Source organism: Pseudophryne corroboree, chromosome 2 (assembly GCF_028390025.1).
Source record: "Pseudophryne corroboree isolate aPseCor3 chromosome 2, aPseCor3.hap2, whole genome shotgun sequence".
Lineage (NCBI taxonomy): Eukaryota > Metazoa > Chordata > Amphibia > Anura > Myobatrachidae > Pseudophryne > Pseudophryne corroboree.
Window position 1 is genome coordinate 664,015,161 of NC_086445.1, and position 14,350 is coordinate 664,029,510.

Here is a 14,350-nt window from a genome sequence, read left to right on the forward strand (position 1 = left end):
CAATTTCACTGCACAATACCATATACTGAATGTACACTTCATGACATGCTGCAATTACACAGCATGATACACTGTGATACACTGCATATACCGTACACTGTATGATACACTGCACAATCATAGACCACGTGGATTGTAAAGAACTGTATAAACAAGTTTAAAAAATTTTTTTTTCTAAAACTCATGTCAACCTTTTGTCATGTCAACTTAATGACCATGTCTACCTATATCTGGTGTCAACCAATTTCAAAAGCGACACCATCTAGGTCGAAACCAATTGGTTGACACCAGATATAGGTTGACATGGTGTGTCGGCCTAGATGGTGTCGCTTTTGACATGGATAGTAAATGTAAAAAAAATTGGAAATGTGTAAAAAAAACAAATTGACCTTTTGACCCTGGTTAATGTTTGGGCCTTGTTTAACCATTTGTTTACCACAGGTACAGTGCTGCTACAGCAGCCCGTGTTATACAGTACCTGTAACTACAGTAACTTAAAGTACAGCAATCTACAGTAATGTACTGTACTTACAATCCCGTATGGCCTGCAGGTGCCTTGGGGTCCTCCGGACCAGGTCACTCTATCGTCTTTGGAGTAACCCTACAGTCTGTCAAAGTCAGAAAAATATCTCTATGCACACTACCATATTTGCACCTCACACAGGTCCGTGTTGCGCATGCGTACGCTCTCCCGTACGTGCGCATACTCACAGTCGCGGGCACCCGCAGGCGCATGGTATGCGTATTTACGGTAGAGTTTATGCGATCGTAGCGTGCGACTCAATCATTACATATTTTCATTATATAATGTATTTTGTAGATCATGGTCCCTTTGATAGATTCTGCAAGTTTGGTTAATATAGAATGTTCATGAACAGAGAAATCCCTCTTTGTTTGATACGAAGGGTCAGACAGGAGTAATACAGTGGTGTTTAGTATCCATCGGAAGAATATTTAATTAGAAATATTCCGGTGTTGGTTTGAAGCAGATCAATCGCTCGTGCGAATAGTTATGGACATAAGAAGTTTATGAACATTTACTTTATTTGCACTTTATTACCCATGCGGCGGGAAACCCAGTTTCCCTCCCACCTGAGCTGTTGGAAATAGTCACAGCCCACCTGTATGAATCAACCTATGACCTTTTGTTATAATGCGAAGCCGAATTCCTGTGTCCAATGAACAATAAGATTGTAGGGACCATTGAATTGCATTGTGTGTGGGGCATAAATAGGCAGGCCGACCATATCCAGTTCACTCTCTTCAACGGTTCTCATTGCTGATAATCGGGAGCTGGATATCGAGGCGCATGCGATCGTTTCCCCTTGTGCGTAAGTGTTTCTCCGCAACTATATTGATCTTCTTGTTATTGTGGGCCAATCTCTCGCAATTTCTCTCTCTCTCTCTCCTTCTCTCTCTCACTCATTTTCCCTTAAATTGTATTGTATTGTATTTCCTGTGTAGTTATCTGGTTAGGTAGTCTATGTTATATTGTAGTGTATGACTTGTATTGTGTTTAACTCTTTTGCAAGTATAGCATTCATAATATATATTTTAGGCATTGGACCCTGAGCACCGTATCTGTGTGTTTATTGTAGTATTAAGTATTCTCAGAGCGTCGGTGACGCTCAAACAGCTTTTAAGGTAATAAGGTTATACTGTGTTGCATTTACTCTCTAACATTACACTAAGGTTTTACTGCACAATACACTGTTTATGGTTTAGATACAAAGGTTTAATATAGTGAGCGTCAGCTCCGCTGGTGATCTCCTCGTGGTCCCGAGCGTCCGCTACGCTATAGCAAATCATTACTTTAGTTAACAGCCAATAACGTGCCTGCCTGTGATCTCTTGGCCGTGAGTGAACGTGACGCTTGAGCGTCTCGATCACGGCAAAGCGATTGTTACGCAACTAGCGTACCCTTACGGTACTTCATACGTAGATAGCGTACAGTGTTCTTAGACCTCATAAAGGGTATTATATACGATAAATATTTAGCTTTATCAATTGGGGGCTCGCCCTGTCCTTCACATATCTGCACTAGGTAATTTCAGCAGACATTATCCAGCAGCAAAGGGCGGGAGATCATATTCCTCGTAGTGCTGTTTGGATAAGCGTCTGCTTCTCTTAGTAAAGGGTGCTGAAGGAATCCGGGAACCGGAGGTAAGAACAAAACAATAGTGTCTTTTTAAAACTGTTTTTATTTTTCTGTCTTACGTACACACGCACGCACACACATATATCTGCATTTCCTTTTCATTGGTGTATTTTCGTATGTCACTCTCCTGTTTGCCAGCTCTATAGTTGATAAACGTATAAATTGTGTTACGGTGGATCTTTGCTTTGCGTACACGTGTCTCTAACAAAAGACTGAGACTTGCGTACGCAATCCAAGGGCCGACGCACGCAGCGTATATTACGCAACGGAGCGTACGGGTACGCCCACGTAACTCAAATCACAAGTTTTTTTTTCTCTCCTCTCAACGCGATAAGTAGCGCCACGCGGTAAATAACGCCAGGCGATAAATCGCGCAAAAAATTTTTTTTTAATTCCAAATTTAAATTAATAGATCCTTCTCCTAATTTGTAACACATCTGGTCTAAAGAGAAATTTCTGCGCAGAAATAGAAATAGAAACAAAAGTGTATATGCGGTGAGTGAGTGTTTGTTTTTACAATTTTCAAGGTTGAACCACAAGAAAAGTCGAGTACTCGTGAGGTACATGCGTGTAAGTGACGTACATGGTGGCTAGGGAGGCATCCCTGGTTAAATATACAATTTGAGCATTAGAGTGTAGCAGACCAGGAGGTCATACTGTAACAGACCAGGAGGTCATAGCAGACCAACAGGTTCAGGTACAGCAGACAAGGAAGTCCGCTATACAGTCCACAGGCACAACACCAAGAAAGGGTTGGTGCAACACCCATATAGGCCATATAAGCTCTGGCTGAAGGAATTCGCAGCCGAAATTTTCGATTCCACTGGTCGCTCAGTACATAAGATTAGTTGCTTGTGTACTAAACGATTGTACCGCACGTAATTGTGTGCATTAGTAAACCTGACCGGTACTATTTGTGTACGAAGGTCATAAACGCTATTTGTACATACTAACGTGATTTGTGTAATTTTTTTTTATTTTAAGGGAAGTTCGCTGCTCACTCAGGAACTATCCAGCAACCAATAGTTACTGGAAAGAGTAAGTGTTCTTCGGAGCACCCTCACAGGTTCCAGTAAATAGAGGTTCAGGTCGCAGGGGCCCTAGGTCGAGTACGCCAGCACCATATCGGTGTGATCAGGTCGTATTGGTCGGCGTGGGCGAGTGAGTGGGGTACTCGGTAAACCGCCACCGTCAGCCTATTTTGGACATTTGGTTTGCGTAAGGGTTGGTTAAATAAAGCAACACCTTCGAACTATGGGGGCCACTTGTTCAGGTAGGGGGCGATCAACCTCGGTTCGGGTTGATTCAGTGAACCGACCAATTGGGTCGGCAAGGTATGTAATGTGTGAGAAATACGGAAGTCACACAGAAGCTTTATGTGATGAATGGGAGAGAATGACAGTACATGACGGGGAGAAATTCCCAAGAGTAGGTAGCTTCAGCACAGAAGTGTTAACGAATTTAAGGAGAAGGATATGTCTCATTAAATCAACAAAGAGACGAATCAAACATTACGATTATTTGCAGTTGTGGCAGCAGGAAGGTGACATACAGAGAGGATTGGCTCAGGCGGCGGGATCTGGCTCAATCAGAAAACTGATAGCCACGGCCCCACCGCCACCATACATATCAGGAGAAAAATTGGTTGCGGAGAATGACGCACTAAGGTGTAACACACAAACACTTAGCAATTGTATAAATGTTAAAGATAATGTTAACCAATTAACCAACGCAAGTATTAACCCGTGCAAGTTGTACCCTGTTTTGAACTTTCCTCAGGAGTGTGATCAAGAAGACGAATCGGCAACAATTTCAGCGCTCTCTCTAGCAGCCACCATAGCAGAGACCACAGTAGGCACAGCTCCACCCACGAGATTAGTAACAAAGGCCCCTAGCGGAGGGATAGGTGAGGTCGTGTCTACAGCTAAGTACGGCACCATACACTATGCTGAAGCCATTTCACCACAGGCTGTAGAACCCACACATAGTGATGTTGTTAGAGTTAATCCTGTTAGGGTAATAGCTGTTCCAAATGGGAAAACTGACACAACAGGGGTCACCCCTGTGAGGAACATTGCCATGTATAGCCCATTTTCCAGAATGGAATTAAGGACCATCGTGTCTGAATTCCCTGACCCTAGAAAAGATTTAGTTGCCAGTCAAAAATACATCAGAGACTTAGGTAACACTGTAGAGCCCAACAATAAAGACTGGCAGATATTGCTGAGAGCATGTTTACCCTCCAATGTTGACGCAACTCAATTTTTAGCTGATTGCGGATTAGATCAGGATGTACCTCTTACAGATGTGTACAACAAAGACAATGTAAAAAGAATAAACTTACAGTTAAAAGAATATTTCCCAGCGGTAGTCAGATGGAACAAGATATTCTCCATTAAACAGAAGGAGTCAGAGACAGCTGCAGAGTATTTTCACAGAGCATTATCAGAAATGGCAAAATACACAGGCATAGAGGACATTAAAACAAACATAAACCATCGAGAAGTAGCAGTATCGGTACTGATGGATGGTTTAAAAGAGTCATTGAAGACTAGGGTACAGACCACACAACCATGTTGGCGAGGTCTGTCTGTGGCTACTTTGAGAGAGGCTGCTATTGATCACGATAGGAACATCACCAGACACAGGGAACAACAAAGTGATAAGTTAATGGCCGTAAGTATACAGGCCCTGACCACAAGGCAGCCTTTGTTTGTATCACCAAACCCTGTGGGTAAGTCAAGTGTGGTTACTTGTTATTCTTGTCATAAACAGGGACACATGGCACGAGATTGTAGAGTAAAGAATGTACGAAACTCATACCAACCCCCTAGACAACGACACGACACACGACATTGGGAGCAAGGTCCGCAGAAACGGAGTTATGAGCCACATGCAGGGGAAACAAAAAGATACCCCCCAAACAGAGATTGGCAGACCTCTGGTAGTTCCCAGCTGGCTCCCTCACAAGTAGTTGCTGCCAGCGGGATTCAGGGAGGTCACCATACCCAATAGGGGTGTGGCCATACCTGTAATCTGCAGCCAGTAAAATTGATTGCAAGTCTTGGAAGTGAACCAGAAATTGCAATCAATGTAGCTGGTAAATCATTAAACTTTCTTGTAGACACAGGGGCGGCCAAATCAGTGATAAATTCGACAGTGGGCATGAGGACCACTGGTAGGACAATTCCAGCCGTGGGAGTAACAGGAGTAGTCCAGCATTACCCTGTTAGCAAACCAGCAGAGATTACAATAGGGCCTTTACATACCAAGCATTCCTTTTTGCTGGCTGCATCGGCACCGACCAATCTCCTGGGAAGAGACTTACTGTGTAAAATGGGGTGCGTCATTTATTGTACTCCTGAAGGTGTATTCTTGGACATACCTGAGAATCACGCTCAGGAAGTACGAGACATGTTAGACTCCCCGTCAAAATTAATGTCACATACCACTATGACAAATAGGACTCCCTCCCAAGTAGAAGAAATGACATCTCAGATACCAGAGTCACTTTGGACTAAAGATGGACAGGACACTGGATTAATGGCAAACGTAGCTCCGGTAGTTGTACAAGTAAAAGATGGTAGGATAGCTCCAAAAATCCCACAGTACCCTCTGAAGCCAGAGGTGGAGTTAGGAGTTTACCCAGTAATAGAGCGCTTGCTACAACAGGGCATTCTGGTAAGAACGTCCAGCACTGCTAATAGTCCCATCTTCCCTGTGAAAAAGAGTGGGGGGAGGGGTTACCGGCTAGTGCAGGATCTAAGGGGGATTAACGAAATAGTTGAGAGTCAGTTCCCCGTAGTGCCAAATCCAGCTGTCATCCTAATGCAAATCCCTCCCACTGCGAAATTTTTCACTGTTATTGACCTCTGCTCCGCTTTCTTTTCGGTACCTCTGCACCCTGACAGTCAATATTTGTTCGCATTTACATACAGAGGAGTCCAATACACATGGACTCGATTACCACAAGGATTCATAGATAGCCCAAGTATATTTTCTCAGGCTTTGCATGATTGTTTACAGTCTTTCCAACCAGTGAGTGGATCAGTATTAATACAGTACGTGGATGATCTACTACTGTGTTCTGATTCATTGGAGGCATCCCTAAAGGATACGAAACAGCTCCTGTTTCATCTTTTAGACACAGGACACAAGGTTTCCAAAGACAAGTTGCAATTATGCCAAACTAAGGTAAAATATTTGGGACACTGTTTAACACAAGGACTGAGACACCTGACCGCTGATAGAATTCAAGCAATTAGAGACATGACTCTGCCACAAACCCAGCAACAGATCAGAACATTTTTAGGAATGTGTGGGTATTGCCGTAATTGGATCCCAGGGTTTTCCATTTTAGCGTTACCTTTGCAGGAAATGGTCTCCTCAAACAAACCTGATCGGATTTCGCATACAGACGAGTCTGAGGCAGCATTTGAGAGACTTAAACAGTGCCTAACGCAGGCACCAGCACTAGGTATGCCAGACTATGGGAAACCCTTTGAACTATACGGAACAGAAAGTGCTGGTTGCGCGGCAGGCGTACTAACCCAAAAGCACGGTGATGCCAGCAGGCCAGTAGCATATTACAGCGCTCAGCTAGACACGGTAGCGCGATCCCTCCCCACATGCTTGCGAAGCGTTGCTGCGATAGCATTGCTAGTAACGAAAAGCGAAGACGTCGTGCTAGGTCACAACCTCACAATTCATACACCGCATGCAGTGTCAGCCTTGTTAAATTCTGCCCAAACCAGGCACGTCTCATCAGCGCGGTTTACAAGATGGGAATTGGCACTAATGGCCCCCGTAAACATCACCATAAGGAGATGCTGTGCATTAAATCCTGCAACATATCTCCCAAGTGTGTCTGGACAGACCCAAAGGGTGGAGGATGAGAGTACTGGGGAAGGAGGAGTTAATACAAAGGAAGACACTCATGATTGTATAGAATATTTGACCCAAAATTTTACCGCAAGGCCTGACATCAGTGACAACCCACTGGAAGATGCAGAACTTACGTTCTACACGGACGGTAGTTGTCATAGACAGTCAGACTCGGGAGACTTGTGTACTGGATACGCAGTCGTAGATGACCAAGGCACCATAGAAGCGGAACCGCTAGGCCCACCTCACTCAGCCCAGGTTGCTGAACTGGTCGCCCTAACCAGAGCATGTGAATTGGCTAAGGGCAAATCAGCCAATATCTACACCGATTCTAGATACGCATTCGGGGTAGTCCATGATTTCGGAGCCCTATGGCGCCTCCGAAATTTCATGACGGCAGCTGGCACACCGGTAGCGCATGCAGCTCACATAAAAAGGCTTCTAACAGCGATACAGGAACCCGACAGAGTGGCTGTTATCAAATGTAAAGCACATACATATAGCCAAGACCCAGTATCGCTTGGTAACAGTCGAGCAGACGAAGCAGCTAAGTTAGCAGCTGCTACCCCCAGACAGACAGACACCACACAACTGATGGTATTTAATACCATCAACACACAGAAGTTGTGTGAGATGCAAAATTTGTGTTCCACACAGGAAAAGGCAGTCTGGAAGGCAAAGGGATATGGCCATGAGTCCTCAGGACTCTGGACGGATGGACAAGGTAAACCGGTGGCCCCCAGAACATACCTTCCATGTTTGGCTGAGGCAGCTCACGGGCTGACTCATCTAGGCAAGGAAGGGATGTGCAAGTTGGTAAGAGCATATTGGTGCGCCCCAGGATTCTCCTCTCATGCGAGTAAAAGAGCCATGTCGTGCCTTACCTGTTTGAGAAAGAATATTGGAAAGGCACTACCTACAGAACCATCCCATATCCCACCTGCCGGCGGCCCTTTCCAGGTAATACAGATTGACTTCATTCAATTACCCCCTTGTCGAAATTTGAAATATGTACTTGTTTGTATAGATGTTTTCTCAAATTGGGTCGAAGCATTTCCGGCGGCCACAAATACCGCTATGTTTACTGCTAAGAAAATTGTGCAGGAATTCGTATGTAGATATGGTATCCCTAGAATTATCGAAAGTGATAGGGGTACCCATTTTACAGGTGATGTCTTTCAAGGAATGTGTAAATTGATGGGAATTGATAGCAAGCTGCATACTCCATACCGTCCACAGGCGAGTGCGAAAGAGGAAAGAGTGAACAGCACTATTAAAAATAAACTGAGTAAAGTGATGGCAGAGACAGGATTGACATGGCCAGAAGCTTTACCCATTGTACTGTACAGCATCAGAACCACTCCCAGGTCCCCTCTTAATCTGTCTCCCTTTGAAATCTTGTTTGGTCGACAACCGCATGTTATGATTAACCCTCAGGATGATTTGAAGTGTAACAATGAAGTAACTGTAAAATACTTGATTAACATGAGTAAACAGTTGAGGAATCAAAATGATAATCTGAAGTTAGTGATTCCTGATTTACCAGATAGTAATTGTCATGACATTGAACCTGGGGATTATGTAATGATACGGAATTTTCTACGCTCAGGTTGCCTTATTGACAGATGGGAAGGACCATACCAGGTCTTATTGACTAGCACTACAGCATTGAAGGTTGCTGAGAGAGAGACTTGGGTTCATTCGTCCCACTGTAAGAAGGTCGTTGATCCAGAGAAGTCCTGTGATAAGGAACAGACGGTAGAGGTTGTATCACTAGAGTGTCTGTTCCAGGAGGACTAAGGCGGCACCTGAGCATCGAGAACCACAAGATCAAAAGCAGTTGTCGATCCCCTGTTCCCTTTTATTGTTTTTCTCCACTTCCCATCCCCTCTCCCTCAAATTATTTTTCCCCCCTTCTCATTCTTCTTCGTCTCCTCCTAAGATGGACTTGCCCCAAGAGACTGTGATCCGGATTTTTCTGTTGACCATGATGTTGGCCAGAGCAGTCTATTCCGGCGAGAGTACCATGGAGGTCGAGAGAGGTTCTGGAATGGGTTCTGATGATAAAGATGGAGGCGTAGTTTTCCGAGAACAACATAATCAACAAGCAAAGGCGAGTATCAGAAAACGATCCGATAGCATTGACCATAGAAGGAATTGTGAAGGATTGTTAGCTGAAGAAAACTGTATCTGTAGGCTCTGTAACAATGTCATTGAGGATGGGTGCATTAAGAAATGCCAATCCAGTTTTAATATCCATATGGACCGGCATCCATTGAGTGACTATCACTCCTTAGTGGGTAATGTGTAAAACAAAACAGATTGTTGGGTATGCTCTCAAGTACCTCAGGGTCATAGCAAATCAGGGCTAGTACCATTTCCTTTAACGATAGAGGAGGTACTTGAGTTAAATGGTGGGAGACCGGTGGACCGGAGGTTTAATATCTCCAGCCCTCCTAGTTTGAAGCTCCACCAATACCATGTGGATAGGTCCCTATTATGTTTCAACATCTCCAATCCCCGAAAGCCGGGAAATTGGGAAGTGTCATGGAGTAACCACACCATGACCTTTTCGCATAGAGCAGATAGAATGCCTACAGATAAAGAGCTTGTACGCCACATAGCCAGTAGAGGAAAATCTTTCCGGTATAGGTATACCTTAGGAAATAGGATTACTAAAGTTGGAGAGGTATCACCAGGATACTGTGCACATATCGTACAACCTGATACGTGTACTAAACAGATGGAAGAATTAGGGTTAGGAGATTTCACATGGAAGGTGTGTAATATGGTTATGTCCTACTCCGTCCCATATGTTCTCCCCGATGATGCATATTTCATATGCGGGAGAAAGGCGTACAAGTGGCTTGCCCCAAACTCTGAAGGATTGTGTTATATTGGAAAAGTACTGCCTGAAGTAATGACTGTATCACATGACAAAATGAAAGACATACACCGTGGTGCCCAAGCTCCTTATACTCACACCCATTACAAGCACGTTGTTAAAAGGCACCTGATAGAGAAGACAGAGCATCCGGCCTCTGATCTGATAAGTGAATCCACCGGGATTCAATTCTTAATCGCGTTAGATTTCACCCGCACCGCTAGAGGAGTGCTGAATTATAAATACATTTCTGCGCTCGCCAATTTGTTAGATAATATCACTGAAATGTATGATGACACGTTTAGGTATACTGGAAGAGAACTTCAGGCTTACAAAACAGAACTGGTACAGCATAGGATGGTTCTCAATTACCTCACAGCAGTGACAGGCGGATATTGTGTCACACTGGCAACACAATACGGCGTGAAATGTTGCACATATATTACGAATAGCACCGAGGATCCGGTCGAGGTCATAGACCAAAAGATGGACGATATTCTCCAATTGAAGTGGGAATTTCGCAGGAGACACAATCTCACTCTTGCTGCTGTAGGTAATGAGCTGACTGGTTGGGTGTCATGGTTGAACCCGCGAAATTGGTTTTCTGGTTTAGGAGACTGGGCTCAAGGAGTCATAATGGATGTTGGGAAGTTTCTCCTATGTATCTTAGGTGTTGTCATATCGATTGGATTGATATTTAGATGCGGTCAGGCTTTAATGAAGTGCAATCATCGTACTAGGGTAATGAGTTTAAGGAGTGAGGAAACTGTAATTAACCTGGACTTGATTTATGACCCAAATGTAGAAACAATGATGTGATGAAAATGCGATTTCTACGGTCCGTTTCTTTCACCTGTTTTTCCGTTTTCTCCAAGGTAACAAGACCCACTTGGACGAGGAATTTGATAAGCCGATATACAGACAACAGAGGGATTAAAGAAGAAGTTTGACAACCTGATACACAGATTTTTGATGAACTATGCCATGAATCCCCAGTTTCCCTAGAAATTTTAAAATTACGCTAGCCCAACACTTTTGTAAATCTATGGACATTGACAGCTTTTGCTCGCACCTTATGGGCAAAAGCACAAAGAAGACTGCATTCAACAGACACCAAACAAGACCTCAATCGACAACTGTACATTTACCTGACATAGAATACCACCGCATTTACCGTAATTATGTATTTTCTTCATTTCTACAACCCTCAGGTAATGACACACATAGTCGATAGGGAATACAGGCACAGATATCAGCAATCACATATCTCCCCCATTCATGTATCATCAACTAAAATGTGCTCCCCCATTTTGTTACAACCAAAGCCAAAAAGAGCTCGGTAAAGTTTGACAGCCCATCCACAGACCCGTACCACGGGATAAGAAGGAATTCACATGTATACTTCGCAATACCTCGAAGCTTGATTTAAAACACGTACGGCACGATGATACATGACCCCCAAGCACGGATTCATACACACATGCTTCTGCTATCTCACTAGGTCATACCCTTTTCCTACCATCTCCTCTCCTCCCTTACCCAACCATGTAAATGTATTAACCCCTAACATATATTTTTCTCCTTTTGAAATGTTTTCAGGAAGTGGCAGTTATTGTTGACTGCCAAAGGGTGGACTGTCAAAGTCAGAAAAATATCTCTATGCACACTACCATATTTGCACCTCACACAGGTCCGTGTTGCGCATGCGTACGCTCTCCCGTACGTGCGCATACTCACAGTCGCGGGCACCCGCAGGCGCATGGTATGCGTATTTACGGTAGAGTTTATGCGATCGTAGCGTGCGACTCAATCATTACATATTTTCATTATATAATGTATTTTGTAGATCATGGTCCCTTTGATAGATTCTGCAAGTTTGGTTAATATAGAATGTTCATGAACAGAGAAATCCCTCTTTGTTTGATACGAAGGGTCAGACAGGAGTAATACAGTGGTGTTTAGTATCCATCGGAAGAATATTTAATTAGAAATATTCCGGTGTTGGTTTGAAGCAGATCAATCGCTCGTGCGAATAGTTATGGACATAAGAAGTTTATGAACATTTACTTTATTTGCACTTTATTACCCATGCGGCGGGAAACCCAGTTTCCCTCCCACCTGAGCTGTTGGAAATAGTCACAGCCCACCTGTATGAATCAACCTATGACCTTTTGTTATAATGCGAAGCCGAATTCCTGTGTCCAATGAACAATAAGATTGTAGGGACCATTGAATTGCATTGTGTGTGGGGCATAAATAGGCAGGCCGACCATATCCAGTTCACTCTCTTCAACGGTTCTCATTGCTGATAATCGGGAGCTGGATATCGAGGCGCATGCGATCGTTTCCCCTTGTGCGTAAGTGTTTCTCCGCAACTATATTGATCTTCTTGTTATTGTGGGCCAATCTCTCGCAATTTCTCTCTCTCTCTCTCCTTCTCTCTCTCACTCATTTTCCCTTAAATTGTATTGTATTGTATTTCCTGTGTAGTTATCTGGTTAGGTAGTCTATGTTATATTGTAGTGTATGACTTGTATTGTGTTTAACTCTTTTGCAAGTATAGCATTCATAATATATATTTTAGGCGTTGGACCCTGAGCACGGTATCTGTGTGTTTATTATAGTATTAAGTATTCTCAGAGCGTCGGTGACGCTCAAACAGCTTTTAAGGTAATAAGGTTATACTGTGTTGCATTTACTCTCTAACATTACACTAAGGTTTTACTGCACAATACACTGTTTATGGTTTAGATACAAAGGTTTAATATAGTGAGCGTCAGCTCCGCTGGTGATCTCCTCGTGGTCCCGAGCGTCCGCTACGCTATAGCAAATCATTACTTTAGTTAACAGCCAATAACGTGCCTGCCTGTGATCTCTTGGCCGTGAGTGAACGTGACGCTTGAGCGTCTCGATCACGGCAAAGCGATTGTTACGCAACTAGCGTACCCTTACGGTACTTCATACGTAGATAGCATACAGTGTTCTTAGACCTCATAAAGGGTATTATATACGATAAATATTTAGCTTTATCAAGTCCTCCTCCAGTTATATTTCCGGAGGATCTCCCTACTGGCCCTCCGGTAGGCCCTCATCTTCTCATTGCTAGCGAGAGGTCTGTCCCACCAGCAAACGAGGAGACAGAGCTCTCCCAGCACATAAGGATGGTCCCTCATAGCAGCCATGACACTGTCCTTAGCCGCAATGAGCATCTCAGACGTCCTGCGTCTCAGACGTCGCGCGTCGTGCGTCTCAGCCATCGTGTGTGCCAGGCATTAAATGTTGTTACTGTGTGTTAGTTTCCCTTGCTTTTGATTATGCCTTTTCTTTGAACATGGTATTTTCCACTTCCCTACCCCCATCGGTGTTGGTTTATGCCTTAGGGGACTCGGGCGCTCATACTTGCATTTCAAAAGCACTGTATTTTCCACCGCCTTCCCCTACCGCCATTGCCCTTCCCCCCTGGGAGCCTGCACAGGTCATGCAGTAGACAGGGAGGGAGTTCAGGTCATGTGCAATACACAAACACCAACGATCTACAGTACTGTGTTGCTCAGTTAGTATTTGCATTTAGCGTAAAGAATCGCTCCTGCAGATTTACTCTGATTTATGTGAAATCTGTGTGCACCCTTCCATTGAATGTATTAGAAAGAAAAAAATAATATTAAAGTGAATGTGCTGTACCCCCCCCCTCCCCCCTCTCTTTTTCCTTCTGTCTTACCCACCCCCATCCTCCATTGTATTTTGAAAAAATTTCAATAAACAGTATTAAAAAAAAAAAAAAAAGGTTGACACTTTCTTCCCATTGGTGTTGGTTTATGCCTTAGGGGACTTGGACGCTCATACTTGCATTTCAAAAGCATGGCATTTTCAACCGCCTCCCCCTACCCTCTACCCCCATCGCCCTTTACCCCTGGGAGCCTGCACAGGTCATGCAGTAGACAGGGAGGGAGTTTAGGTCATGTGCAATACACAAACGGCGACGATCTACAGTACTGTGTTGCTCAGTTAGTTGCATCAGAATACACTAATTTATACTCATTACCGCTGTGTATTTGTATTTAGCGTAAAGAATCGCTCCTGCAGATTTACTCTGATTTATGTGAAACCTGTGTGCACCCTTCCACTGAATGTATTACAAAGAAAAAATAATAATATTAAAGTGAATGTCACGGGAACACATAAAAAAAAGTTGTCACTTTAGGACTCAAACCCGGGACTCTCAGCGTGGGAGGTGGGAGCCTTCATTGCTAGCCCACAACGCTTCATGAAAGATTCACAAGTTCATGTGTAAAAGTACTGCAAAGAGCGACCCCTTTCCATTGGTGTTGATTTATGCCTTAGGGGACTCGGACGCTCATACATTTATTTCAAAAACACAGTATTTTCCACCGCCTCCTCCTACCCCCATCGCCCTTCCCCCCTGG